Genomic DNA, 26,226 nt, shown 5'->3' with positions numbered 1-26,226 from the left:
CTTTGGCGGGGTTCCGGGTGTTTGTGGGTGAGTTTTGGGGTCTGGGAGCACTGCTGCGACAGTCTAATCTTGATTGCATTTGCTTTTCAGGAAATCCGTGGTGGAAAACAGGAGTTATCATGATGACCTAGCTGCACAGCGCGTTAGGACCGAAGGCCGAGAGATATTGTAAGTATGAGAAGTTTGCTTTTTTGCTGTTTGGGGGTGTTGTCGCGTGCTTTTTTGCGGGTGGGTTGGCGGGTCTTGGGGCATTCCTGGGAAGGTCTAATACCGGATAGAAGTGTTTCGGACAAAATCCATAAGGAAAAGCCTTTTTTTTGCTATTTCTTCTGACATCTTGCTCAATGTAGCGTTTTGGGGGGCTTCCTGGTGTTTGTGGGTGGGTTGCAGGGTCTCTGTCGAAGCACTGCTGCGGCAGTCTAATCTTGATTGCATTTGCTTTTCAGGAAATCCGTGGTGGAAAACAGGAGTTATGATGATGACCTAGCTGCACAGCGCGTTAGGACCGAAGGCCGAGAGATATTGTAAGTATGAGAATTTTGCTTTTTTGCTGTTTGGGGGTGTGGTCGCGTGCTTTTTTGCGGGTGGGTTGGCGGGTCTTGGGGCATTCCTGGGAAGGTCTAATACCGGATAGAAATGTTTTGGACAAAATCCATAAGGAAAAGCCTTTTTTTTGCTATTTCTTCTGACATCTTGCTCAATGTAGCGTTTTGGGGGGCTTCCTGGTGTTTGTGGGTGGGTTGCGGGGTCTCTGTCGAAGCACTGCTGCGACAGTCTAATCTTGATTGCATTTGCTTTTCAGGAAATCCGTGGTGGAAAACAGGAGTTATGATGATGACCTAGCTGCACAGCGCGTTTGGACCGAAGGCCGAGAGATATTGTAAGTATGAGATTTTGCTTTTTTGCTGTATGGGGGTGTGGTCGCGTGCTTTTTTGCGGGTGGGTTGGCGGGTCTTGGGGCATTCCTGGGAAGGTCTAATACCGGATAGAAGTGTTTTGGACAAAATCCATAAGGCAAAACCTTTTGCCACTTTTTGTAACTTAGGGTTCGTTAGGGTTAGCCCTAGCAGCAGGATTGCATGTGTTTCGGGGTGTTCTATTGCAACTCAGTTCTGGGGTTTTAGAGCACTCTTGGAGCGATGCTGGCTATGGATACTTTTGCTTGCTTGCAAGTGGTTTGAATACAATCCACGGTGGGTAAGGGTGTATTTGGGCCTACTTTTACTTTTAAAGTACGTTTTGTCACCATTTTTCTGCTAGTCCTCGTTTTTTGAGATCTGATTGGGGGTCTTCTACATTTGCAACTGGCTTTAGTAAGGGTCTTGGTGGGAGCATTGCTGGGAAGGTCAAATTTTGTTCTAAAACACAGTTTACAGTACACCTACCTTGAGGGGAAAGATCCGCTATAATATTTTGGCCATACTTATTTATCCTTAAAAAGGTGACTCAGACAGAGTACGCAATTTCAAAAATATTGTACTGTCTATTAGGGAAATCAAAGTGTGACTTTTTGCACCACACAGCTCACAACCTTATATTTATTTATCAGTGGTATTGTAATAGCACTTCCTGTTTTCCGTTCAATAATTACAGGCCGGGTTTCAGTCGACATCCGCCAGGCACGCAGTGGACAGGGTGTCTTCTGTCAGTGGTCACCAACATTGATGGACAAAGCGTCAGCTGGAATGGAGGAGTGCCGCTAATAAGAGGAATTGTTTGCTGCATGCAACTTACTTACCAAATTCAACAGGACAACTCCAACAACATACAGAATACAGATACAGTATCCATTGTTTTCTTCTATGAGTGTGACTGCATGTGGTTAGCTTTGTACCCAAAGATTTCTTTATCTTCAATTATTGTTTGTCCATGCTGTGTTTTTTTTTCTTCTCTCAACAAAACCTACCCAAAAAGAAACCCCCATTCCCATCCATTTTCCAAACCCTAACCCTCTTCCCCCGGGCTGTGTGGTTTTGCTTGATGTCTGACTAAATGACATCAATAATTCCACACACTTGCTGGGGAGGATAAGGTCATAGCAACAGGCTGGTGAAGGAATACGAGGATATCTCTAGACTTCCTTAGCTTCAGTACTATTTCTTGTAGTAGTAGGAGCCAATGTCAACTAAATTCAACGCAAGTACTAGTTATACTTGCAATACTTTACCATTTGTTAGGCTACATTGTGGCACTGTTCTAGTTTACTGTCACCTGCTATATTCTCGATCGTACCGTAACCGTTGTAATGCTACAGTAAGGACAAACCAGGTTTCGTTTTCTTTTTTCCCATAGGCATGCAACTGCCACTGTGTCACACCACTAGTACCACCGCAATGAGGAAATTTCATCCGCCCAGGATTGCCAACCTTAATCCCCATTTCACGTGGAGCCAGCCCTGGGCCTAGCCCTAATTTCTAACACAAATTACAGGTAAGATAAGCGTTTGGTGGGAGGTAGTATAATGGAGTATTAGGACTAGACGAGACATTGACGGTAGTACTACTAAAGTCCTAGGACTCTTCAGGAAAACAAACTTACTGTTACACCCCCACCCACCAGACTGAAAAGCAGTAAAAAACAGGTATGGTCAGATAAAGTTCAAAAAAGTATATTTATGTAGCCCTAACAAAATAATCTCCCTCAAGACCCTCCCTAACCCCAACGATTGTCTTTGAAAAATCCCAAAAAGAACCCAACTCCCAAATCCCACCCCCCAAAAGTCTCTAAAAAAAGGGCAAGGGACACTCCACTACTGGAGGGTGCTGGTGAATTTTGCGGCCAGGGCATCATACTCCTTGCGGAGGCTGGCAAGTTCGACGCGGAGGCCCTCCACCAAGTTCTTGTACCTAAGGACCTCCTGCTCCAGGTAGGACATTCGGACTCCTAGGCGGCGCTGGCGTGCCTTGCAGCTCCTGTGGGGGGCAGCTGGTCTTTTTGCTGCTTGGCGGTTGGCTTTGTTAGCCCGGCTCCGTACCGCTGGAGCACTGCGCTGGCTGGCAGCCCGTGGGGTCACGGAGGAGGATGATGCAGCTGTCCCAGTCGAGGATGTTGTGGTTGCACCGGTCGACTGCGTGTCCTCCTCCTCCTCCAGGGCCACCAGCCGCCGATATTCGGCGACAGTGGCATCCAGCCTCCGTTGCCGGGCCATTCGAGCCTGCTCCCTCCGTGATGTCGATTTGGAAGGAGCAACTATATGAAGAAAGAAAGACATAGTCTGTAACCAATGCTCCTTCACATTAATAACACAAAGTGATTGAGCCGAAAGTTGTGTCACAGTACAAGTAGCAAATTGAAAGCACAGTACATAACTATTGAGGACAGTATCTATCTAACCTCCCACTTCTGCATCCTTGCTCTAACATTAGTGGTAGTTTAATGAACAAATTCTACGACCACTATGGACTTCCATTACAGTCGACTATGACAGTACACCAGTCTTATTCTTCTTCTTCTCTCTTGTTTAGGAAAATTGGTACGTTATCTTATGCAAGCCGGCAGAATGGCAGCGCAGTGAACTTGCACCCGAGAAAAACAGACGCAAACCATGATGAGTGAGACAGACTTGCGTTACTGTACCGGTCCAGTACATGCAGGTGGTGAAGCTATTACTTTTCTATTACGGGTGGCACTGAGAATACTCTGTTACAAGGGCTACTGCTTAATTAATTTACCTTTCACCCTACAGTGCAAATGAGTACTAGAAAAGGAAAATGAAGAACCTAAATAATTAGATTATCTATCACTTCACATGGGATGTATTTGATGACATATGGGATGACTTTAGGTGCTTTGCTTATTATTGAGTGAACAGTGATACACCCACACATGAATGACGTACTACTACTACTAAACTAAAGTTATTAAGAGAGGTACGGAGTGTCCACCGTAATAACCGGATATATGCTGTGCTTGCAGTGCAATACAAACTACTGCTACTATTCATGGTAGTATTGGACAAATTTACAATTTCTTTTCCTTGCCTTCCCTACACTGGAACGGACGTGCGGGTGCGGTGTTACATGCTCTTCAAGGTAACAATTAGTTCATCCAGCGACCATCTACTCTCTCTAGATACACATGTGCTATCTAAGAGTCAGATATTACCATGCTCCAGGCATCCATCCATTCAAAGTATATGCACACATACAGTTTCTGTTTCACCCACCCAGGCTGTTGTCCTTCCACCCATCCATGCTTCATCATTGACCCAGCCATGCACCATACCATATTCTTTCCTTCCCAGCCACCACGGGGACCAAGCAAACACATATCATTCTTCTTTGCCAGCCATCATAAAATTTCTCGTCCTTCCACACTTACTTACACCCTTCTTTCACTTTTCGTTCATCCCATCCATCAAGTTCATCTCAGATCTTATTGGGATTCTTCTCGCCAAAAACTTCACAGCTAAGTCGAAGTACATTTAGAGGAGGCTACTACCTGGTTGATTTATAATACACCCGTGCAGAAAGCACACTATGCAGTCTTCAATCTCAATAAGTAAGGAATACATAGCTTACCTCTGCCCGCCACCACCGTGTGAACCCTCACAGGCACATTGGTGTCGTCCGGCACTCGCACCGCCTCCTCCCCAGAAGTGTTGTACTCCTCATCCACCACCTCCGCGCTGGCCCCGCCACCAGATGTTCCACCTACAAAGTACATTTAAGAATGTTAGAATACACCACTCACTACTATATAATATTTGGTCTAGGAGGAATAAAGAAATTAAAAAAAAAGAAATACAATGTAATAATTTGTAACTGTATACTCTACAGTAAAAATGTCCCTTTTTCCAGGGAAGGCTGTTGTCTTCCTGCACTTTTTGGCACAACTGATGAATGCTTGCTTTTTATTTTTAACACACACCACTTTTTTTCCTAACAGAAGCTTGACTTCTAAGAACACGATCAGGGTCAAGCTCAAGTTCAAACCAGGTGAGAGCTCAGCTCGACCACAAGAAATGTGTCCAATTAATCGTTAGCACTAAGCACTTTTCCATTTTCAGTTAAACGTTTACTTTTATGACAAAGTTGATTTTAATAAATGTGTTTAGTTTTAATAAAGTTTTAAACTTAAATAGACTCTGTGGTTTTTGGTCCTCCAGACTAGAGTGGATGAGCTAAAGGTTTTGGAATTTTTGCAAGCATGAGTGCCTCTGACACTTCTTGACTGTGACTCCGTACTCTTGTCCTGCGTAGGATAATCTAATGATCATTGGGGATAAATCATCGGTGACTTAGGGAGCTAAATGACTCTGCCACACTATCTAGTCAGTAAGGAGATTGGGGGTTCTTCAAAGTCTGATATCACTGAGGTATGTGGAAAGAAAGTCTACCTGCGCCTATTATAATTGATAAACAATGCACTATTTAGTGTTCATAGTTCGGTTTGTGCAGATTTGTCCCTGCAACAGTAGTAGAATGGATTGTCCTCCTATCCAAACCAAAAGTAAAGTAGTATCTTATTCTTTCTTGGTGGTCATTCACCTTTTTATTGTTGGCAATTGTCAAAGCATAAACATTTAGAAGACTTGAAAAGACATTATGGACAATCCCAGAGGACTGCACTCAGTGCATAGAGCTATTGCTGACTAGAATGGGAGTCCAATGGAATTGCCAAATGTGCAATCTTAGTTAGCTACACAGACAGACTAATAAGAATAATCTAGTAATACCACAGGGAGTCATAGTCGAGGCAGGATAAGAATTTAGATCCAGTCTACAAGAAGATCAGAGACGATTTAGAAAAAATCGAATGAGGAACGCTAGGAAAAAATAGGTACTCTATATTAAAATTAAAACTTACTGGGGCCAGCAAAGGAGCCCTCGCCTGCCCGATCCTGGCCTGCATCCTCCTGAACAGCACCCTCCTCCTCCTGTGTCCTCTTGCCCTTGGGGGGAGCTGATGTACAACATGAAAGAAAGAAAGACCAGAAAACATGGATGAGATTTGTCAACCAAACCAAACATTTCAAAAGAACAATAACAAAATATTTTGGAGAAATAGCAAGTAGATAGACAACTATTCCACGGGATATATTGACCTATCTCATGTGGTATACTACGTTATTCGTATTGCCTGATTTGCGGACCGTTGACTTTGAAAGTTCCTATGTAACTCAATAAACAGACTACTAAAAAGGTTTGCCTAGGCCTGGCAGGCAGCAGTCCGCAGCACGCGAAGTGACAGACAAAGTCCATCCTGCTTGCAGATCAGTGAATACTCAAACTATCACTCCACCGACCACCACCACTATTTCTTCTTATAGCCATGTGCCTAAAGGAAGGACTGGACTTCAGTCTGTTGGGGCTGATTTAGAAGTCCCTTGCGGCTAATTTTCCTCCATTGTTGCGTGACTTTTGTGACGCAGCGGCAGAACAAAAGAGTCGCCATGGTGCGGCGTATATATTAAAAAACGCATATGGGAGATGCATCACGTTGTAAAGCCCTGCGCCATCAGGGGGCGTTCCGGCGCAAGGGAGGGCGTTCCTGCGCTGGAACGAATCCTAAAAGTGGCTGAGGGAAATCTACAAGATGTCAACCAGTCACTTTTAGGACAATGATGCGGGACTCAAACCCTGCGCCTGCTTGAAGCCGACGTACGGCTTGATGCAGCATTGGGGAGATAGGGCACCCCAGAGCATTGCTGGAGCTGCGCCATCGTTGGCACGCAACTCCAGCAATGCGCCGCCTTTACGGCACAGATGCGTAAGGCTTCTGTGACGTTTTGGGCCAATGGATGGTGGTGGAATGGCGCACAATTACTGCCGCATCCCTGCTACTTTGCAGGGATGCGCCGGTAATTGAAAATATGACCCTTAGTGTCTAGCATTACGCAGTTCTTATCTTTACACTACACTCATACATAATTTCTCAGGCCAATGAAATGAACACAAAATACAAAACAAATAAGCATAGTAGCAAGCAAGGCTACTGAGAAGGACAGCAGTGCACCTGAAATGCATAGAAGATTTTGAAATATAATTTACCTACAATGTAATCGGCAGCATTATTGCTCTTGGTAAAGAACAAAGATTTGCAAATAACAGAGCTGGATAAAACAGAGTAGTGATGAATAGCTACTACTACTCACCAAGCCCGGGGACCTCTACGCAGAGCGCGTCCAGCAAGTCCCGTTCCCGGTCCATGACATCCGTCCAGCGGTGGGTGGCCTGGTTATAGGTGCGCCGGACCCCAGAGAGCTTAAACATGGCCCGGCACACCTTCTCCCACTGCTTCCGGCGCTCCCGGATGCCATAGCCGGTTGCGATCTTGCCGCCTCCCAGGATGGTATTGGGGAGGCGGCGCTGGACGTAGAAGATTAGTGCGCCCACCTCCTCCGCGCTAAAGATCTCCCGTGGCACCACTTGCTCCCCCCTCAAACGCCCGCACGGGAGCCGGGCACGGGGTGCGGGACCCTTCCCCTTCTCAGGGTGCTTTCCGGCTCCCTTTACCATGGTCTGGGCAGAAATAAAGTTAAATGATAAAGAAGAAATAGAATAGTGAAGAAGAAAAGAAAAGAGTTTGCAAAAGTAGTTTAAAATTAACTAAAAGTAGCAGAAAACACAAAAATATAGAGCTAGAAAAATAGAGGGATAGATAATAAGTAAAATAGATCAAATAAACTTCAAACAAGCAAAGGATGGCAGAGATTCAGAGAGGATACAGAAAGCATGCCCAGAACCATAGCAATGAATGAGAAACAAGATGGCCGCGCCCATTCACGACCGCGTGGGTAAGTTCGCGCGAGATTTTCCTCGCGATCACGCGCGAAATTGTACTAGCGAGCAGCACACTTTGAGAGATTACACATAGCGTCCGGAAACGGAATTACGTCACGCAAACAAGATGGCCGCGCCCGTGTACGACCGCGTGGGTAAGTTCGCAAACATATCACTACAAGCGCCTTGCGAACATGCAAAAAATCACGCGAACATACACGCCGCAAAAAAAATTAATGTATTCGCACGCATTCGCGGCTTCCGAAATCGATCTCGCACGGATTCGCGCCCCGCGAATCACGCGAAATTGCAGAAAAACGATTTTTGCTAAACTGAAAGCAATCACCAGGTGCAAAAGTTCAAACTTAACATTAGTAACCATTCACTCTAGTGCTTCCTGAGGGGCCCCTCCAGAGTTCAGTTGCCTATTTGCAACTATTCTATGACCCTGCTATGACCCAAACAGCAGGCTCATAGAATAGCTACAAGTAGACCATAAAGGTCCTGTGAAAAAAAATTGCACTGCAACAGAAAGCAAATTACAGATAAGGAAGGAAGCAGGTGCCAGCCAGACTGAAAGTTTCAAAATTACTGACACATTAATCACCCCCAAATTAATTCATGGCAGTTGAAGAAGGGCAGGTGTGCTTGCTTTCACTGCAACAGAAAGCAAATTACAGATAAGGAAGGAAGCAGGTGCCAGCCAGACTGGAAGTTTCAAAATCACTGACACATTAATCAACCCCAAATTCATTCATGGCAGTTGAAGCAGGGCAGGTGTGCTTGCTTTTTTTCACCCCCATAATATACAGTGATAAACAAACCTAATGGGTGGCAGTGAGGATGTACCAGAGGGTGGCATGGGTGTACCAGAGGGTGGCAGTGGTGAAACAGAGGGTGCTGTGAACCTGTGATGATAAACCAGACGTAGAAACAACATAGTCGCGGCCGTTGCGAGCCGAAAAGTAAGTTCGCAATTGCGAAATGGTCCACAAATCCTCGCGAACGCGCCAACACAAGAAACGTAAAAATCTGCAAATCCGCGAAGGTTCGCGTATTTTTGCGTATTGCGAATCCGTAAATTCGCAAATTCGCGTACGCGAGATCCGCTAGATCCGCCCATACTTAGTGGTGGTGTCCCTGAGTGATGTGGTGGTGTTCCTGAGTGATGTGGTGTGTGAGGGTCAGGGTGTGTGAGGGGGTGAGGGTGAGTGAGGGTCAGAGGGTTGTGAGGGTGAGGATGTGAGCTTGTGAGGGTGAGTGAGGGTGGGTGAGGGTGTATGAGGGTGAGGGAGGGTGAGGGTGATGGGGTGAGGGTGATGGGGGTGAGGGTGGGTGAGGGTGTGTGAGGGTGAGGAGGGTGTGGGGGTTTGGGGTGGTTGAGGGTGAGTGAGGGTGGGTGAGGGTGTGAGGGTGAGTGAGGGTGTGTGAGGGAGAGAGGGTGTGAGGGTGTTTGAGGGTGAGGAGGTGTGAGGGTGCGGGTCCAAAGTAAATGGTGACAGGGCATACATCATAAGACAGAGAGAAGAGACTGCATGGTCACTGCGTTGGTCAGTTTCAGAACCAGGAGGGGCAGAGTCAGCACAGTCTGCGAGGGATCAACGTGTCTAGAGGCAAAGCATAGCGGATGTAGCATTGCAGCAAGCAAGCCGAGTGTTTTCAAGCTGAGTGTCTCTAGAGAGATGGCAACACAGCAACAGCATTTGAGGAGCAAGGCTACTGTAAACAAGCACGGTAGGCTTTCACTTTCATCCAGAAACAAGCTCTCGGCATTGCTGTGGCGGAGGGGCGGGGGAGTGGGAGCGTTAGCGCATTCCTTTGAAGTGTGATGAGAGGAGCGGGGGAGCGGCAGCCTTTGAAGTCTGATGCCGAGGCACAGACAAATGGTGGTGCGCGATGTGCACGCGGGATGGCGGGGGAGCGGCAGCCTATGAAGTCTGATGCAGAGGCACAGACAAATGGTGGTGTGTTATGTGGCTGGCGATGATGTGCACGCACATAGATCACATGAACTGTATGCGATCCGCAGCCGTTTTGGTAGACTTTTCTTTTCCGCTTACTATAATCTCGCCGGAGCAATGCGCAAGCGCATTGGCTCAGACGAGACCTAAAAATGTATCCACCTGCGGGACAAAATATCCTTTTATTTATTCAGACTTAATAACTTCACTGACAAATCTACCTCTCTATACACTATGAAATCAAAGAATCCTATATGTTCTCAGAATAAAATACATTTAAGACCACAATAACTAAGTAAAAATATATTTTGTGTCCTTATTGCTCCGTTTCAAAGGTAGGTCACCCCCCTGGGACAGCACCCCTAGTTTTTATGCTCTCTTCTCAGTCATTTTCCACTAAAACGACATGGTCATTATAAGGATACATTCACTACTACACTGCTGAGAGCATTATGCGAGCGATAAATAAATACAAACCTTTGTCCTACTCTATCCTTCTGCTATCATTCCAAATCCAAATAACTGATTAACCTATCCACCACTTAAAATGTACTTGCATGTTTCACTATACTAATTCAACACTAATCCTCTGTGGGTCCCTGAGTAGCGTGCTACCCGCCGAAAAAGCGCTTTGACGCCTCGTCAGGGGTAGTAAGCGCTATATAAATGCAATTACAATACAATACAATACAATACATGAAAGCAGGAATCCATCCACATGCTGACACACATTGAGAGCTGTCATTGGGTTTTGAACGTCTCTGATCATTAAAGTATCTAAAAAGTGTCTGTTTCCACAATAAAGATTCCACATAAGCTACACATAGCTGAGAGAGAGTATCTTACGTTAGAAGAAAGAGTTTGTAGATTTAAAACAGGACTTAATGAAGGATTACATTGTGGCCATGTATTAGAGGAAATAAAATACCCTGCTGCACATTATGAGGATATTGTGAGCCACCTTGGTGTTGTGTAATGCATGAAACTTTAGCAGCTTTTTTCTGAGGCTCTCGCTACGACTTGCAAGGCACGGGGCAAACTCCAGAACTGTAATTACTAGTGCAGTGCGGTAACATTACGTCTTAAACCCCCAGAATAGGGAATATCTGAGTGAACCGGGCACTACTTGACAGAATACCTAATGTTCTTTTTTTATTCTGAGGGATTCAAGGCACACCTTTGCCACCTGCTGCAACCAGCTGCAGGTGGCAAATGTGTGAATGGGCTTCTGTGGAGAGCAGAGGCGGGAGGGAGCAGGGGGTGGTAGGGGAGGGCAGGCTGTCGCTCGGGAAGGGAGAGCATTGCCGGCTTCTAAGTGGTACCGAGCCCTGCTCAAGGTCAGTATCTTTAGAGTGTAACTGTGTGCGAGTTCTCATTTCACCCCAGCCTATCCCCAAAACACCCCTCCTTTGTACCCTGCGGGAGATGAGAAAATGGTTTTGGTTGGAAACATTGAGGTTCTCTGGGCTCATTTTTTAAAATTCAGATCCAATATTTTGGAGCCAAACCACTCCCAGGCATACCTTTTTGGAAGTAAAGATTCTTGTCTGTCCACAAATCGAAGCTGTCCCCACAGTTCTGTCCGGGTTGCTGTTACTGCTGAGTACAGAGTGGGCACAGCGGCCACCAGCAGCCACCCTCTCCCCTTGCCCCCCCCCCCCCGCCCCACCCCCGCCTTATGCTGATGAACCGTAAAGAGGGTTGCTCACGTTGCGCACCATGGTTTCTTATGCAACGGAATAAAGGGCTGATATATCTAGTTAACTCAGCCAGACGGACTTTCCCTTTAATTCTTTTCCCTTCTGGCATTTGGATGCTGTTAACTTCTGTAGATGCCAAGTTTCAAATTTCTCACAACACTTTTTTTATGCTTTCACCTCCTCTTACTACCTCACTAGTAAACAAGTTGAGAAACAGAGCAAGAGGCATTCACTGGGCCTCGTGCAGTGTGTGGGGGTGACTGGGAAACACAGGACGGAAAGTGGAAACGACATGTTAAGAATTAGCGAAAGTCCGTCTTGTAGTAATACCAAGTCACCCGAGTCTGTATTTTTATAAGTGGCATCAGGTCATGAAAGTAATAGTAGCTTTCAGCCTGTACATGCTCTGCAGTGAAGAGCGCAGAGGATGCTGAGCTCTGTAGGCACATACCCCCAGATTCCTCATTGTAATGTTTTGAGAGTCCTTAATAGCGATTATTAAGGAATCGCTATTAAAGACTCGCAAAACGGCATTCATGTAGAAATTGCAATATTTATTGCGATTTCTACTACCTCCTTATTTGCGATTTGCTAATTGCTAATTGAAAATAAGGAATGGGGAGTGGCCCATAGGAATGAATGGGGAGTCATTCCTTATTTGTGAATAGCAATTAGCGAATCGCAAATAAGGAAGTAATTTCAAGGGTGCCAGGCCCCCAGATTCATCATTGTAATGTTTTGTGAGTCCTTAATAGCGATTATTAAGGAATCGCTATTAAAGACTCGCAAAACGGCATTCATGTAGAAATCGCAATATTTATTGCGATTTCTACTGCCTCCTTATTTGCGATTTGCTAATTGCTAATTGAAAATAAGGAATGGGTTTCCCATTCATTCCTATGGGCCTAAAGGCCCATAGGAATGAATGGGGAGTGGCCCATAGGAATGAATGGGGAGTCATTCCTTATTTGCGATTAGCAATTAGCGAATCGCAAATAAGGAAGCAATTTCAAGGGTGCCAGGCCCCCAGATTCATCATTGTAATGTTTTGTGAGTCCTTAATAGCGATTATTAAGGAATCGCTATTAAAGACTCGCAAAACGGCATTCATGTAGAAATCGCAATATTTATTGCGATTTCTACTGCCTCCTTATTTGCGATTTGCTAATTGCTAATTGAAAATAAGGAATGGGTTTCCCATTCATTCCTATGGGCCTAAAGGCCCATAGGAATGAATGGGGAGTGGCCCATAGGAATGAATGGGGAGTCATTCCTTATTTGCGATTAGCAATTAGCGAATCGCAAATAAGGAAGCAATTTCAAGGGTGCCAGGCCCCCAGATTCATCATTGTAATGTTTTGTGAGTCCTTAATAGCGATTATTAAGGAATCGCTATTAATGACTCGCAAAACGGCATTCATGTAGAAATCGCAATATTTATTGCGATTTCTACTGCCTCCTTATTTGCGATTCGCTAATTGCTAATCGCAAATAAGGAATGGCTTTCCCATTCATTCCTATGGGCCTAAAGGCCCATAGGAATGGCAGCCCTGGCACAAGCACCGTTTGCAGCCCATGGTTATGGTGCCTTCCTTACACTCAGCATTCCTTATTTGCGCTTAGCAATTAGCGAATCGCAAATAAGGAAGCAATTTCAAGGGTGCCAGGGTGTCCAAAGGACACCCCGTAGCACCCCTGAAATGCTAATGTACACTGGTGTTGCGCACACACATGTCCAAAAGACATGTGTGTGTGTAACATACAACTTAGAAAAATGCACTAAAGTGCTTTTTTCTAAGTTTTCGCTATTTACCACGAAGTCAGACTTCGCGGTAAATAGCGGCCCCAGATTGCGATTTCCCAAATTTTAAATGGTGCATGAATTGCATTTAAGAAATCTCAAATTGAGATTCCTTAAATGCAATTATTCGCAATTTAGCGATTTCTACAAATGCGATTTTTGCATTTGGGATGATAAATCCTAAATGCAAAAATAGCGCTCGCAAGAGGGCCAGATTCTGAGAATCTGGCCCTTTGCGATCCGATTTTCACTTTGATGAATCTAGCTGATAGTTATAATAAGTCAATGGTTGTGTAAGAGCAGAGAGGCGCACACAGTAAAGTCAATAGTATACGGAAGTCCAAAATTCCAGGAGGAGGAGCAGCGGAGAACGGGGTCCATACCGAAGGCACCGTGGCGTGACTACGCTTCTGCGGACCCCTCTTGAAGCCGGAGACTTCGTTGGGCACTTAGACTCCCCTTCCCCTCTGGAGTTCCCCCGAGGGGCCCGGATTTGTCACTTTTATTGACCTATTATAGTGACAGCGACCTAATATTTCGTGGAAACTTGGACCGTCACTCCACTTGGAGTTTAACATAAAGCATTCTGCAGGCACACATTGTGATCCACTGTGACTGCCCTTCAAACTGTTGTTGAAGAAGCACGATATCGAGAATAACCGCACAGACTAGATTGTCTAAAACATGCCCTGATGAAATTCCCAAGGCACGAATGGGAATGAAACGCGTTGGCTGTGCCGCTGTACATGAAAATAAAGAAAACTTTTACAAATAAGAACCGAAGAGCTACAACTCATTTTGGACTTCCGTATACTATTGACTTTACTGTGTGCGCCTCTCTGCTCTTACACAACCATTGGTCTGATATCCATCCTTGGCAGCGGATGGTGAGAGTAGCCGCACCGCCTAATAATTTTGAAACAAACAAAGTGGATGTGCGAAACCTTAGTCAGCTGCTGGGTGTTTCTGTTTTTTATAATAAGTCAAATCAACTACAGGTCCCAGAATTCTCAGCACTGTTGACTGACAAAATGTGAGTAGCCGCAGGGTTATCCAGCATTTTGTGTGGCAACTTGAGCCAGGTCTGCCTTTTTTTTTACCAGCAACATATTACATGTTTTTTTTTCATATACATGACTTGAATTCAGAGGGCTTTTTTTTTTTTTTTTTGATTTTTGGTTTTTATTTTGTAACAACACAGCAGTTAGGACAGATGTGCATAGGAAAGATACACCAGACATATAAACATAATGGCGGGCCTTTTGCAGTTACAGTCAATCTGAGATCCCAGATATTAAACATGACATTGTGAACACATCGCTTCATCAGTTATTTATCCAAGTAAATACAGTCATTCTAGTTCCTCATCATCCCCAGCAGTGTTTGGTGGTTCGCAGATGTTTCCCCTGAATGTGTTCCACTCACCCCATATCTTACCCCACTTGCTTGGGCAACCACGATGGATATATACAGCCTTCTCCTCCACCATCGCCCCATCCATATCTTTACACCAATTATGTAGTGTCGGTGATACTGTAGAGCCCCATAACCTTGCGTTATTACGTTTTGCCATCAGCATGCCCAACATCACCCAGTCCTGCTGCCGGTGGTTTGAGTCATTTGGTTCCCACACATTCAGTAAGCATCGCCGGCTCCGGCAGCAGAGAGATGCCTATTGCTTGAGAAATTGTGCTCATCACTGCTGTCCAGTACGTCGATATTGACCTACATTCCAAGATGGTGTGGAAAAATGTCCCCTCTTCCCCGCAACCACGTAGGCAGAATTTATGCACAGCTCTTCCTATCTTGTGTAGGAGTGGTCTGATGTAGTATGTACGTTGTAATATTTTGAGTTGGACCAGTTTTATTCTAGATGGGATCGCCGCTTCTCGGGGAGAGGCAAGGGCCTCCTGCCATTCAGAGTCGTCAAGTGGGCCCACTTCTTCAGACCAGTTTTGTTTCAGTGTGGCTGTAACGTCCGGGAGGTTATTAACAAGCTTCCTGTATGTGAGGGAGGTGGCCCTTTCCTGCATGTGTTCGGTCAAGAGCCTATCCTCGAGAGGAGTGGATTCCTCAAGGATGGTGCTAGCTGGTATAGCCGATTGTAGCGCATGTTTAACATGTAGGTATCTAAATATCTCTGTCTGTGACATCTCATATTGTGTTTGCAGATGGGTGAAGTCTACCACCATACCCTTCTTCCATAAATCTCCTACCACTGAGATACCAATGTTGTCCCAGGCCTGGAATACCTTACTATTTCGGAGGAGGTCCAGCCTGCTTGAGTCCCGCAGTGGTGTCATTTGGGTGATGGTTCTCAAGCATTTGAGTCGCCTGTCAGAGGGCTTTTTAGGCCTGGCATTAGCCATGACCTTTTGATTCTCCTAAAATGATATGCATAATGTACTTACCTAGACGGGCTTTCAGCCACCTCTCTTCTTCTATTGGTTTCTTGTGCCATTTACATTTTGCTTCCACCCACTACAGCATACATCATAGAGCAGTGGGTCAGCCTACTTAAGCCACTGGTTAACTTTAGTTTGAGTGACTACATTATACTACATTATACTCTTTCACAAGGAACACATCCTCACCAAAGGTAATTCCCCTCAGTGCCAGTGTTTTGTTTTTATTTCAAAATTAATTTAGTGCTAATGCAGTTGTAAATTCCTTTTGGATTATTTCACATCAGCTTACACAAACTTTGAATTTAACCCCTCCCATGCTCATGACGAATTCAGCTCGTCATGAGCCACGGTTCCCTTGTGCCGTTAGTACGCTCACACGCGGGGCTAATTCCCCTGCTGTGCAAGCATTCTACAGAAACAGGTGTGGCCGTGACGAGCTGAGCTCGTCACGAGCACAGGGGCACTGTGTGCGCCACTCCTCCCCCCAGCACAGCGGGGGAATCAACCCCGCAGGCAAGGGGTTAAGCTGGTAGGTGGCATGTGGGGTTGGGACTGCTGCCTTCCCTCACTGACTGACCTTAGTTTAGCCAATGAGGGAAAGCAGAAGTCCCTCACTCATCACAAAGTGGCATGGGGCAGGGAGACTGCTGACCCTGCCCCACTCAGTGAGGAGGTGAAACTGATTGATACTCAGGCCAGGGCACATCAGGGCTTAAAACTGAAACACCCTGGTCCGAGGCAATCCATCAACCCCCCCTCCGCCCCCCTTCCCTTGTCACGAGTGGGAGGGACTCCAGGAACTTTTGACAGGCTGAGGAGGTCATGCACAGAGCTGTGAAATCCTCAGCCTTGCACATTTCAGGTCAGGCAGCCAGGAGCGTGCATATTTAGCGCATGTCTAGCTCCTGGTGGCCTCACCAGTACAAGAAGAGTATCACCTCAGCACAAACAGACAGGCCATGGCTGAATGCCAGACTGATTGGCTTTTTTAGGTCTGTGTTAGCCAAGACCTATTGATTTTACAGAAAAATATATGCATACTATAGATTCTTATAGGGCTTTTCAGCTAGAGTTTTACCTAGTCTGTGGTTGTGTTATTCTGCCACCCATTCCAGAATGCATCAAGGGGCAATGTGTTTGTTGACCAGAGCCATTGGCTGACTTCACTTTGACTAATGGCATGCTGCCATTACATAAGGTGCACATCGACAGACAAAGTCATTCCCTTCAGTGCAAGGTTGTTCTATGGTAATGTCTGCTTTTTTGAGACTAAAGAAACATTTTTGCATCTAGCCAATGTTTTTTTTCTAGACTGATGAGGGCCCGGAAATTTTTGAAAGAAGAAAGTTTCACAAAATAAAAGAATTGCCAAAAGATTGGTGGTCAGCAGCATACCTATTGGCTATGCCAATGCTTGTTGGTAATTGTTGTGTTTTGGAACAGACGGGAAAGCACAGAAGGAACAGGAATTCTCACTGGACAGACGAGCCTTGTGATGTGGTGTGATCTGTAGCAAATGAAATTAGGGTGCCTCTAGCAGAGAATTTACAAGGGTCTGCACCGTGGGTCAGGATGTGTGTGGGATTATTGTCTCACTTTGGGCTCAGCGTCTTTGTGGTGCCAAGAAGATGGTATGTAGAGGGGGCAGTGATTGCTGGGAGCAATTTTAGTGCCACACTGTACCACAGCTAATAGTGTCCCTGTACATTAACTATATGATCTACCTACTATGAACAAACACTCCTTTGTTCACGGCCTTAGGATCTAAGGGCTGGTACGCACAGACCTTCTTTCTCCTGCATATACACCACCCTCAAGGGCCCAGCATATTCAATCCTGCTCAGCAGTGCATTGTTCACAAAATGTTGGGTCTGGTGGTCGCCAGATGAGGCCTTCGGTGCAGATGAGGAATCCAGGGATCTGAACAATGCTGTAGGATTTATTTGTGGCCCTGCACTGGCATAGTCAGAAGAGGCGGGTCAGTGGTTTCTGCTGATGATGTGGGAGGGGACGTCATCCCAGCAGAGGATATCATCCTAGGATCAATGGAGCCGAAGAGAGAAAGAATGACCGGATACCACAAGTTTGTCAGGCTGTGGAATCTTGGATTCCAACCCGGGGTGCAAAGACATTTTTCTCAGGAGTGAGATGTGCAAACGATGTTCTCTAGGCCCTTCCCGTTGAGCAAACAGAAGGCAGCAGGTAACTGCAGTCTCTGGAGGTCAGCCTCAAAAGTGGCATACACTGGATGGGTACAACACAGACACACGTCCATTAGCTGCCAGTTTTCCCAGGTCCATGCGTGATGTGCTGCCCCAGGCCAAGTTTTTTTCCTATGAATTTTGAGACTTGTAGCCCTGTTTTATAATGGAATAAACCAGACTACAATTCCCAGAATTCAATGAAAAAACCTGACTTGAAGTTACACATTATGCATGAACTTGGGAAACTTGGCAGGGCTGTATCTGGTACACAACTGATAGGGCTGCAGCGGCAGTTATCCCACCACGTTCCCAGGTAGCCTTGTGTGGACTCTACTCCACTAGGCTTCCATCAACCATTGGCCTGGCAATGCAGAGTAGCCTACAGGGCAGAAACTCAGGAAGAGTGGGAAATGGTGCTCAGTGCACAACCATGCAGAGGGTTTAGAGGGCCTATTCTCACCTCAATAACATTTTGTAATAAGCATTTACAATGCAACGGTCTCGCCTTTGCCAAAGTTAGAGCTATTAGCAATGTAAATGACAACATTTTTATTTATGTGTTGGTTTTGAAAACGGATAAATAAATGGCATTGTCATTTACAATGTCAATAGCTTAATCTCTCGCAAATGCGAGACCTATTGCATTTGCACACACACACAAACAGAGCCCGCCACACACACAGAGCCCCCCCCCACACAGAGAGCCCCCCCACACGCACACAGAGCCCCCCCCACACACACACAGATCCCCCCCCACACACACAGAGCCCCCCACACACACAGAGCCCCCCACACACACAGAGCCCCCCCCCACACACAGAGCCCCCCACACACACAGAGCCCCCCCACAGGGGCGGCTCTAGGCTCATGGTGGCCCTGAGCAGGGAGCGTAGGTAGGTGGCCCCGGAAGAGGGGGTCCGGGCGGGGCGGAGCCCCCGGAGCTCAGAAAGGTGTTTTAATAAAACGTCCAGAAAAGGCGTTAGATGAGTACCTGCAGCTGCTCCTACCCTTCTGTGCTCTACCTTTACACTCACTGCAGCCTCCATACCGTTCTTGTACCTCTATACCTTTCAGTGTATATAGTACACCCCTGCACTGCACCTTATCCTTCCTATACTGCTGTACTTTCCTAAAACAGTAGCTATCTCTAACTTATTCTTCCTACAACTTGTACTCCTATTTTCCTTATCCTTCCTATGCCCCAGTGCCGTACCTTTCCATACACTGCAACCTCCATATCACCTCTATACCTTCAATTTTACACAGCGCGGCCCTCAGCTGCACCTCATCCTTTCATACCCATGTGCCCTCAGTTTTCCTGCACTGCTGCCTCCCTCATTATCATTCCAGTACCCCAATAACTTCACTAACCCCTCCCCCTTTATTTTGTTTGTTCTAGAGCCCCTGCCTTTCGCATATAGATGTCTCACTCTATACCACACCCCTAGACAATGCACATACACCATTCCGTGCACTGTCCTTTGCACATTTCCAACACAACACACCCCTAGACATTTACTCCAGTACATCTACTCCTCTAAACATGTCTGCCTATGCACCAACTCCCTCTCATATCACCTTCTGTCCCCAGCACATTTCTTCTTCAGTAATCCACGTCTTTGGCTCTACCTCTCTACAACTCTCTGCACATCTTAGTTTATTTATCCTTTCTTTTACTTTTCTACACCCTACACATTTCCCCACACCCCACACTACTCCACCTTCCCAAACCCCTGCCCATTTCCTTATCTACAACACATCTCCATACAAATGCCGCCTTTGCCACCACCTCCCCTACACATGACCCGTATATAGTGTCAACCCCTACTCATGGTTCGCTCTACTACTCACCCTCTACAATGGCACACCCCATTCTTCTTTATATTGCCTCCGCTCCATACTTCTCTTTCCATTCTCAGCATTGTCTCTCTTCGACATACCCTCTTTCTGAACCCCATTTCATTGTATATGTATCTTTCTGCAGCCTCTCCTGCACATTTCCCCTTCTTTCCCCCTCTTATCCTATCGGCTTCTCCTTGTATACATTCTCTGCCTATCCCCGGCATGCATGGCAGGCTCTGCCCTCTGCTCTGACAGCTGACTCCGCTCTCGCGTCTGTGGGGAGGCCCTGGAGTGTCAAGGGCCGGCCCACACGGCCTCACTGACTGGAAGCCCATACCTATACTGTCACTGCACAGCAGCGTCTCAAACTGCAGCCACACCGCATGTGGCTTCAATAACCATGCACATGCTGGGCCCCTCAAGGGCACACAGACATTTTTTCCCTGATAATTATTTAAGCTTTTTCAAAAATCCTTTTAATGTCCTCTCGGCTCATTGCATAAACACTGGACGCCCTATGATTATTAGAATCATGTTAAAAAGTGAAAGTAATTACTTACCGGGACAGCCTTAATTGATCTGGACTGAATCTGGGCACGCACTTGGAAGATTCGCCTGGGAGGGACGGGGCGGGCTATTAATATATTTTACAAATCATTCATTGGTAGCTCATGAACGATTGTAAAATGCAGTGTGGCGGTGACCTACGCCCAAGGCAGGGACCCAGGCATTTTCATTTTCTGGTGGTGATGTGTGACTTGTAAAAAGGCAGTCTGAGACAGCTGCATCCAATTTAAAATATATTTAAATTAAGCACTGGTGTGGCGGCCCCTGGGGTTTGGTTGCCCTGTGCAGGTGCACAGCTTGCACATGCCTAAGGCCGGCCCTGCCCCCCACACACAGAGCCCCCCCACACACAGAGCCCCACACACACACAGAGCCCCCCCACACAGAGCCCCAGACACACACACAGAGCCCCCCCCACACACACAGAGCCCCCCACACACACAGAGCCCCCCCACACACACAGATCCCCCACACACACAGAGCCCCCCACACACACAGAGCCCCCCCACAGACACAGAGCCCCCCCACACACAGAGCCCCTCCCACACACAGAGCCCCCCACACACACACAGAGCCCCCCCACACAGAGCCCCCCCACACAGAGCCCCCCACACACACAGAGCCCCCCCACACACACAAAGCCCCCCCCACACACAGAGCCCCCCCACACGCACAGAGCCCCACACACACAGAGAGCCCCCCCCCACACACACAGAGCCCCCCACACACACAGAGAGCCCCACACACACACAGAGAGCCCCCCCACACACACAGAGCCCCCCCACACACAGAGAGCCCCACACACACACAGAGAGCCCCTCCACACACAGAGGCCCCCCGCACACACACACAGCCCCACACACACACAGAGCCCCACACACACAGAGAGCCACACACACACACACACAGAGCCCCCCAAACACAGAGAGCCACCCACGACACACACACACACACACACACAGCCCCCCCCCCACACACACAGAGCCCCCCCACACAGAGCCCCACACACACACACACAGAGCCCCCCCACACACACAGAGCCCCACACACACACACAGAGCCACACACACAGGCAACAGAGGCCAGAAAAAACGATCACAACGAGGGAACAGTGGGGGGCAGAAAAGCACGCACAACAAGGGAACAGGGGGGCAAAAAAGCACGCACAACGAGGGAATGGGGGGGGGGGGCAGAAGAGCAAGCACAACGAGGAAACAGGGGCCAGAAAAGCACGCACAATGAGGGAACAGGGATGGGGGCAGAAAAGGACAAACAACGAGGGAACAGGGGGGCAGAAGGCACGCACAACGAGGGAACAGGGGGGGGCAGAAAAGCACGCACAACGAGGGAACAGGGGGGGGCAGAAAAGCACGCACAACGAGTGAGCAGGGGGGGCAGAAAAGCATATTGGGCACCTAGGCCTCATGTAAACCCTGTCCCATGGTGGTCTCTATGATGCCACAGCCACCGTTATGCTGCTGGGTTCCCCTTTACCACCCTCCTCCCAGCTTGTTGATGCGTCTGGCCCCTCCTACCACTGAATTCCTATGTGCTTCTCTTTAAATCACTTTGGTCGCCGCACCCTGGACTTCCTTGCACCTGCAGAGGCCAGATGCATGCTCTGCACGTGCCACGCTGCCTCTGAAAGCAATAGGGCCTCCCCTGGACACGCAGCCTCGCAGCATGCTGTTAGCGCGAGCCACGCAGGTGTACAACAGCCCACCCCATGCACTCCCGGGGCCGCTGACCGCACTAGGAGCAGCCCCGCCTGGTTACCGCATCTCTCGCCCTACATTGCGGTGTGGTGGTGCACACGCCAGTCTAGCTACTTCCACGCCATTGGAGGCATGTCGAATCGGGTGGCCTCTCTACTCTGCTCCCACACATAACAAATCAGTGTGCTCCTCCCTCTCCGGCAACCACAATGGAAACGCCACCTTATCCTCTGACATTCTGACAAATAGCAAACACCGCACAACCGCAATTACTACAAAACACAAAATTCTCACAAACCCTACACCAGGCATGGTGTCACCTAAGACGAAATGGTGACCAGTGAGCAAAATGGCCTCAAGGGAACGGGGGGGGGGGCAGAAAAGCACGAACAACGAGGGAATGGGGGGGCAGAAAAGCAAGCAAACGAGGGAACAGGAGGGGGGGCAGAAAAGCACGCACTCACCGGCTGGGGCAGAGGACTGAGGGGCGTGTTTTTCTTTCTCTCCTCTTCCCATTGGCTGGAAGGTAAAATTCCAGCCAATGGGAAGCGGAGAGAAAGAAAAGAGAAAGAAAGTAAAAAACACCCACCCGTAACCAGCTTAAACGGAGTGACGCCCCTCTCCTCCAATGGCTGGCCTCTGTTTAGGAAGCCAGCCAATGGAGAAGAGGGGCGGGTTCAAGCCCCACTCTGTAAAACATAAGATCTCCCCAGCGAGACTGCGCAAGCGCAGCCTTCGCTAGGCGGAAACCTAAAAATGGGCCAAAAATAATTCATGTTTTGAGCATTTAGAGACAACATGGCTGTGTCCCAGATGTGGAATTTTCAAAACGGCAGTAACGTAAAGCAAAGCCATGATCAGTGATAAATTGTGAAGTCTAACAGTGGTGGGGCACAAATACATAACATAACATATGTATTTATAGGCGCAGGTTCACCCAAAGGGTATCTTGGTACTGAAAAACATAAGTTTATTGTTACCCAACTGAATGGTGCTCCTTTTATCGACCACAGCAGGATGAAAGGCTAGACGCACCGGCTAGATTTACACCTGTGACCATGCAGTGAATGCAAGCCCCTATAGTAGATGCATTAGTCCACTAAGCTATGGACCCAGCATTAATATAGCAACCAAGACTAGCTCTCACAACAGTGAGTGGGGTTCACCGTCACTAAGAAAAGATTTTTAACAGGTGAAAAGGTTCATTTTTCAGCACAACATCACTAATATTGGCTAAAAAGCCCTGGGCATTAAAGGCAGTACAAAATGTATTGCTGATCATTTTCTCCTAGTCTATAAGTTTTAAAATGTATATTGAGTCTTCACATCCAATTTCTTTTCATTTTCCCATCCATCCCTATGCAAGAAGATTGTCAGTCATCACACATTATGACTGCCAATCTACATGAAGGGGGCAGCATGGAATACTTAAACCACCATTCTGTCATAAAAGCTTAATAAATAGATTAATTACATGACTTGATCAGTCTTGAAATAAAAGTCATTAAAGGAATTGCTTCCTAGCAGTAATTTTTCAGCAATAAGTCTGCTGAACTCAGCATAAATCGAAGCCATTTTATCAGTTTCTATAAATAGCCATACACTGTTAACAAAATATGTTTTTTTTCTTTTTGGATAAAACAAAATAACCCTCAAATGGCACTAAAATAAAGCATACTATTTCAATGAAAACCACTATTTCTCATGACCTATTCATTTCTTGTCTTTATTATAAAATACACGTTTTATCCCCAAATATAACTGTGTACACAAGAACAGATCCAACATCACATGCATATGTTTTAACATTACATGGAAAGAATATGTTTTGTATCGCATGTGTTGTCCGTGTGGGCACCATTTTGCCGTGGATACATACAATATGCAAGGAATTGCCGCCAGTATGCGCTTTCAACAATAATGCCAAGTGTAGGCACATTCACACTGTAGGAAATTGGGTTTTTGGTTGAGAGGGGTTAGAACCCTTCTCAAGCAGAAACCACAACTCCTGTTAGGGAGAAACATCAAAGACACTAAGTAATCCTCTGCTTTTGATAGCTTGGCACAACATCAGTCAGGCTTCACTTAGAGGCGTTGTGTTGAGTATTTATGCAGTATTCAAAGAGCAACAAAGTGAAAACACAACAAAAGAAGACCCCACCCCAATTTAGAAAAAATAGAGTCCAGGGCTTCCAATTATGCTGTTTGAAGATTGGAGGGAATCTTTTGACATATATTTAGAGGCTTCGGGTGGTCATGTTTTTGTAGCTAAAAGAAAATTAGCCATGGAGAAACAGAGTTTAGAGGTGGACGGTTTTGAAAACATTACCAAATACTGTTAGTCTAGAGATGCGAGTGACACGTCTGAGATGGAAGCGGGATTGGGTGATAATGATGCTGCGCTGGGAAGCCCATCTCAGTTAACCATGCGCACTATAAAAACCCTTGGATTGAATTAAATATGACAATGCCTTAAAGCTTAAGAGGAGAATTTCAGCAAACAAATTTGTATTGTAGAATGACACCGTATTTTTTTCAGATGCACAGAAACCTGGAGAATCTATTGTACAGTTTGTAGCTGTGCTACGTCTACTAGCGGCTACATATACATTTAGAGGAGATAAATCGAGAGAAGCTGCAGTGGCGTAACGAAACTTGAGGGGGCCCCCCTGCAAAGCACATGGAGGGGGCCCCCCTCGCCCCTGTTGTCCCAGCCCACCACCTACCACTTTGCCCTACCACAGGTCAAAATTCAGGACAGGAGGTCAAAATTCAGGACGCAACTTCGGGACAAAAGGTACGTTTTACAGACACATCAGAGGAGGTTATGCAATAGTATATAAGTAAGCACATCCATATCCAAACATATTCAACCATTTGCAAACCTGTCCATCATGTATCCTTCCATCTATCATTTCACTCATCCATCCCTCTATCCACCCTTTCACTCATCCCTTCATTATCCATCCATCCACCCTTTCACCCTATCCATCTTTACACTCATCTACTCTTCCATCCATCCATTCATCCATCCAGCCATTTACCCTTTCACCCTTTCACCCATCCAGCCACCCTTTCACTTACTCATATATCCTCCCAGTCCCTCATCCTTCCACCAGTTCAGCCTTTCAGTCATGCATCCATCCTCCCTTTCTCTCTCCATCGACCCTGTCACTTAGCCATCCTTCCTTCCACTCATCCACCCACCCATCCATCTACTCATCCACTCATGATTCCATCCATTGACCCTATCACTCATCCATCCTTTCTCTCATCCCTTTATCCTTTCACTCTTTCACTCATCTATCCATCCTTTTGCCCATCTACCCTCCCTTTCACTCACTCATCCATCCTTACATCCACCCTTTCACTCATCCATCCATCCATTCACCCTTTCACATATCAATTCATCAATCGATCATTTCACTCATCCATCCACCCACTCGCTCATCATCCACCCTTTCACTCATCCATCCACCCTTTCACTCATCCATCCATCCTTTCACTCATCCATCCAACCTTTTATCCATCCATCTACCCTTCCACCCATACATTCATCTATTTACCTTTTCTCTAATCCATCCTTCCACTCACTCATCCATCCATGATCCTCTCTCATTATCCATCTATTCAACCTTTCATTTAACCATTCACCCTTTCACAAACCCATCCAGCCATCCACCCATCCCTTCACCTACTAACTTGTCCACTTTTTCATATTAATTATGAGCTGAGCCTTTGTCTGCAGAGTTGCAGACAGAAGAGGCCCATCAAGGACTTCACTATAGTTTCTGAACTAAGGGGTGGGGTTCGGTGGGGGAGGGTTCACTATGCTTCTGCACATAGGCAATCTGGACACATGTCATGAGTCATGCATGATGCACAGTGCCAGGCCATTAGGTGACAGTGACATGGTGTTGTTTCTGGGGCTTTAAGTGGGATGAAAGATATTGGGGGTCTCTCCAAAGTGTGCGTTCAATGTAATTACGGACCTGGCTAAAAATACCTAAGCTAAAAATCTGTGCTTAGTATAGTGTACCACCCGCCTCCCCTGGTGCTCTGCAGCTAAATTGAGTGCGGTCCGACATGTTCACTTCTTCCTCTGACAGCCTTCTTGAGCATGAGATGTTTCAGGCCGGAATTTCTTCTCAAAATGTTGACCTCCTTCACCAAAGCAGGGGTAGGTGTCGCGGTTAGCAGCGGAGAGGTAACCCAAGAAGAAAACACACAAGCCACTAACCTTAGGTATATAGCCAGCGGGGACCACAGCGCGATGAGAGTCTTCCCAGTTCCCAATAGCACCT

The sequence above is a fragment of the Lissotriton helveticus genome, chromosome 3_2 (genome assembly GCF_964261635.1).
Source record: "Lissotriton helveticus chromosome 3_2, aLisHel1.1, whole genome shotgun sequence".
Classification (NCBI taxonomy): domain Eukaryota; kingdom Metazoa; phylum Chordata; class Amphibia; order Caudata; family Salamandridae; genus Lissotriton; species Lissotriton helveticus.
This window is presented reverse-complemented; position numbering follows the sequence as displayed.